This window comes from Poromitra crassiceps (assembly GCF_964638095.1).
Source record: "Poromitra crassiceps genome assembly, chromosome: 12".
Classification (NCBI taxonomy): Eukaryota; Metazoa; Chordata; class Actinopteri; order Beryciformes; family Melamphaidae; genus Poromitra; species Poromitra crassiceps.
This window is the reverse complement of record NC_139632.1, coordinates 11,631,037-11,636,036: the sequence shown is the minus strand read 5'-3', so window position 1 is coordinate 11,636,036 and position 5,000 is coordinate 11,631,037. Positions and strand designations below refer to the sequence as shown.

Below are 5,000 nucleotides of genomic sequence, written 5' to 3'. Positions count from 1 at the left end.
TGTGTGTAGGTGTGTGGTTGTGTTCATGCCAATTGGCTAAAAGGGGGGTGGTGTGTGTGTGTGTGTGTGTGTGTGTGTGTGTGTGGGGATTTCTAAATGCAGGATGGCAGGGGCAGAGGGCAGATATTTAGCATGGTCAAGTGTGTGTGCGTGACGTGTGTGTGTGTGTGTGTGTGTGTGTGTGTGTGTGTGAGTGATGGTTTTCTGTTTTTGTTCATGCCAATTGGCTGGGGGGGGGGCACATTTCAAAATGCAGGGTGGCATTGGCGGAGTAAGGTGGGCTGCCCCTGGCATCCTGCATTTTGGAAATTTGCATAATGTGGTCACAACTATTGAGAATTCCCTAGGCCACAGCATGAGTTGACCTTTCAAACACACAGGGGTGGCAGTAGCTCAGGAGGTCGAGCTTTCGCCTGGGAATCGGAGGGTTCCCGGTTCGAGGCTCGCTCCTCCCGGCAGCCCGACGTGTCCTTGAGCAAAACACTGAACCCCTAACTGTTCACACCTTGCATGGCCGTCACCACCGTCAGTGTATGAATGTGAGTGTGAATGTGAAGTCATTCATTGTAAATCACTTTGAGTCGTCGACTGACTAGCAAAGCGCTCTATAAATACAGTCCATTTACACTTGGCTTGCCATTATTTGATTTCACTATTTGACTGGGGAGGACAATGACTGGATTGGCAATAGGCTATTCGCTGTCTGCCAAGCTCTTGAGCTCTCCAGTATGTGTGCATCCACATATGCAAACACACGCACGCACACGCACGCGCACACACACACACACACACACACACACACACACACACACACACACACACGTGCACACACACACACACACACACACACACACACACGTGCACACACACACACACACACACACACACACACACACACACACACACACACACACACACACACACACAGTCACACACACACAGGATCAATGAACTTAGGAAACAGCGGAAAATAGATTCCACAGCAGAAGAAAAATCCATATATCAAAGGCCGGTTGCTAGACCTTTGGAATGACTGTGTTCATATCTCTCCATTACATATAATATAGTGTATATATAAGATGATATGAGGAGCACATCTCCAGTGGCTGCTGCCCTGATCCTCATGTAACCTTAATGCTCCGCTCTGCAGGATTAAAGCAGAACACAGAGGCTGCATTTGCTTCAAGACCGAAAGGCTAAAACTTCCATTACATTTTCAATCAGAGGGGAGGGAGAGACCCCCTTCATCTCCGTTCACTCTCTGCAGATACCTACACACACACACACACACACACACACACACACACACACACACACACACACACACACACACACACACACAAGGGCTGTGAATCTTCACTGGCTTCATGATTCCATTACGATTCATCTGTCAACGAATCGATTCGATGCATCTCGATACAGCTCAAAGTATCACAGCTCCAAGTATCACATCCTCAATTTTCGATATTATTACTAAATATCAACTCCCTTTTTTTGTACTTAGAAAGTGCTTTAAAATCTGAATGTCAACCTAAGTTTAAAAATAAACGATTCAACGATTCGTCTGTCAACGATTCGATTCACACGTCCGCATCGCGATGCATCAATTAGCAGGCTCAGCTTCAAACTAACCTCGCGTCACCAGACTCTCTCTCTCAAAGGAGAGAGAGAGTCTGGTGACGCATTACTGACAGGGCATGGTCATCCGCCCTAAGACCCCGCCCCCAGTGCTTAGTCCCCCATAGAAAGATGGTTTTATATGGTGTTAGTTCATTTGATTTTTGGAGCTACATACTGTAGCTAGATAACGTGCATCACATTTATTGTTTTCAATTCAGAGCAGAATTGTTATTCGGGGCCGTTCTCGTGCGTTTCCGCTGGATGACCTTGGTGCTACACTTTTGGCCCCAGATGACTTCAAAGTGCTCTCCAAATCAAATGCTAGGAGCCCCCCCCCCTCCATTCATAATAACCTGCAATATTTTCAAAGGAGAAATTCACAAGGTTTAAAATCACAAGTTTCATCTGAATGGTTCAAATGAGGCTCCGTGCGTATTGAAGGACCCTACCCAAACATTATTCCGATCATCAGAGCGTGGCGAATCACGGTGCGCCATGCGGAGCTTCTAGTCATTCCCCGCTCTCTTGTATGGGCTTGCTGTGGCTAACTCATTACCATGGTGGCACCGAGGCGATTGGCTCTTGATGTCACTGACGACACGCATCAAAGCGGGAAAAATGTGATTGCTGTTGGAACGATAAGCCAAGGATCGTCCGTTGTTGCACAGAACTGTCACATACAGTATCTCCATCTTTAGTCCTTTAGTCTGATATTCAGTCTCCATATCTTATTTGAATTAAAGCAAAATTACACATTTTAATTGAAACAAATTAAACATTCAGGGGTGAGATAATTCCGCGGTCCAAGTAGGGATGTCAACGGTTAACCGTTAATCGATTAACCGTCGCTAACGTCGTTGTTCGGTTATTGCTGTCGGTCTATCAGTTAATATTAAAAAAAAAAAAAAAAAAAAAAAAATGTTTTTTTTTTTTTTTGGGTCTATTTACTCAATGAGCTCATGCCCAAACAAGGCGTGTCTATTTAGATGCTGAAATGTTAATGCTTTTTGTGTTACAAATTCTAACACAAAAAGAATTTGTGTTGAAATGTTGATGCTTTTTGTTAATGCTTGTTAATGCTTTTTGTGTTAGAAATTCTAACACAAAAAGCATTAACATTTCAGCATCTAAATAGACACGCCTTGTTTGGGCATGAGTTCATTGAGTAAATAGACAAACAAAAAAAAAAAAAAAAAAAAAAAAAATATATATATATTAAAAAATTATGAATTAACCGATAGGTTAATCGATTATTAGCGTCGGTTAATCGAAAGTGAAATTAACCGAAAATTGACATCCCTAGGTCCAAGGCAAGGTTGCAGGCCTTTCTAGATTTTTTTTTGGTCACAATGCAGACTAGCCCATTATATTTTTTTAAGCCATTTTTTATTATTCATTTCTTTTGAAACAAAAGTACATAACAAACACAAGAGAGCACAGATATCACGAGCCCACTATATTATCGATAAAGTGACACAAATGGAAACTCGAGATAAGCTGATGACAAGTGGGATCATCCCTATGCATTGGCAGATCTATTTTTCACTAGATTAAGACCTGTTAGGGATAGGGTTAAACTCACGTGACCCCAGAGTGCCCATTCTATTTAGGATCTTGTCAGGAAAAGAGCGTGGATTGATTGTTTTTCATTGATTTTGGTGGTTGTTTGCTTTAGGATAATCAAGTCAAGTCAAGTTTATTTGTATAGCCCTAATTCACAAGCATGTCTCAGAGGGCTTCACAGACTCTCTGACACATACACCATGTGTCCGAGAGTCCAGTGTCTCAGCGCAGCACGGCCACCGCTAAACGCACACTGAATGATGGCATGGAGCGGCAGTGTGTTAGCCCGGAACCATTTCTTTTTTTTGTTGCTTTTTCTAAGCTGTGCTTCGGCAGCTTTGTCTGCATATCTGAGACAATTGTCATTGTGAAGCACAAGGTTACATTTGAATGTACTCTACAGGTGACCGGGGTGTGTTTTTTTCCTTTCTTTCTCAGGGGTGCATTGTATCTGTGGGAAACTAGGTCTGCTGCTGCAGATAAGATATGAAAATGGAACTGAGAATGAAAAATTGATAAGAAACGAAGATAAGCCCAAAATCATTGCAGTTGCACCTCCCTGTCTATTTCCAGGTGTCCTTGTCCACTTGTGTGTCTCTGACTTTCTGTCGTTCGTCCTACGAGTGCTGCTTAATTCACAAATAAATACCGGGTCAGTTAGGGTTAAACAGATACAGCAGTTAATCAATATATCAGCCTGTTACTGCCCTCGTATTAAAAATCTGATCTGGTCCAGTCAGTGTCCTCCCCCTCTGATATGATGCAATTTCATTGATTACATACAGTATGTATTGGAGAATTGATCCATACTACACTGGTTGCCTATGGGAAGCCCTTAACCTGAAGTGATTATAATGCAATATGATCAAATTCCAGACAAATATTGTGGGACGATATCAGTCAAACTTTCACCCCAGAAAATCCCCTTTATAAATTGCAACAGTCACTCAATTCATTTTCTACTGAGGTGCACATCAACGCTAACCTGACCGCCCCCGTCTGGCAGAGTCAACGTAACAGCAACGGTAACCTGAGCGCCCCCGTCTGGCAGAGTCAGGTAACAGCAACGGTAACCTGAGCGCCCCCGTCTGGCAGAGTCAGGTAACCTCAACGCTGCGACACAGAGTGGTGACGAGATATTAGTTCAGTCAGAGGGCAACTTCTAATGCTGCAATAGAGGGAGAGTGAGTGGTTTTCTCTCTCTCTCTGTGCGTCTCTCTCTCTCTCTCTCTCTCTCTGTCTCTCTCTGTGTGTGTCTCTCTCCCTCTCTCTCTCTCTCTCTCTGTCTCTCTCTCTCTCTCTCTCTCTCTCTCTCTCTCTCTGGGGCTATCTTTCCCCGGGTGGTAACCAAATCCAGCCATTTGTCAGGAAACACTCACTCAGGGAAGGTTAAAAATAGGGCTATTGGTAGCAACAGGACAGTAATTCTACATTTTATTACATCTACCGTAATTAGAGCAACTGCAGGGAAGGTGGGGAAAGTCTTTGTCAAGGGCACTACTTTCAGGCCACGACCTACCAATCCAGCAACAACGTTAGTTACTTTCAGGCCACGACCTACCAATCCAGCAACAATGTTACCGTAGTTAACATTCCCCTTGCAACCGATACAAAAGAAGACCACTAAAATCATCACTAGTGGCAGAACCCGGTCGATGAGCTGATTAAAAGTGACACCCGCTGGCTTCTAACCCGGTTGAGGAACGACTCAACAAAGTGCTCATCAGCAAGGCGTTCTTTTAGTTTCACTGTCGTAAAACCTCAAGACACTTCCCTTAAAACCCTGATTAGGCAGAGCAGCATCTCTGCCTTGTTTA

The 5,000-nt window shown here is 43.7% G+C and overlaps 1 protein-coding gene across 1 annotated transcript in view; it reads right to left on the bottom strand.

The window, feature by feature from the left end:
• The window catches only part of nos1apa (nitric oxide synthase 1 (neuronal) adaptor protein a), a gene marked incomplete at its 3' end in the record, with an annotated part of 168,017 nt that overhangs the window by 5,751 nt on the left and 157,266 nt on the right, over positions 1 to 5,000 (bottom strand). The gene's annotated exons all lie outside the window — the stretch shown is intronic.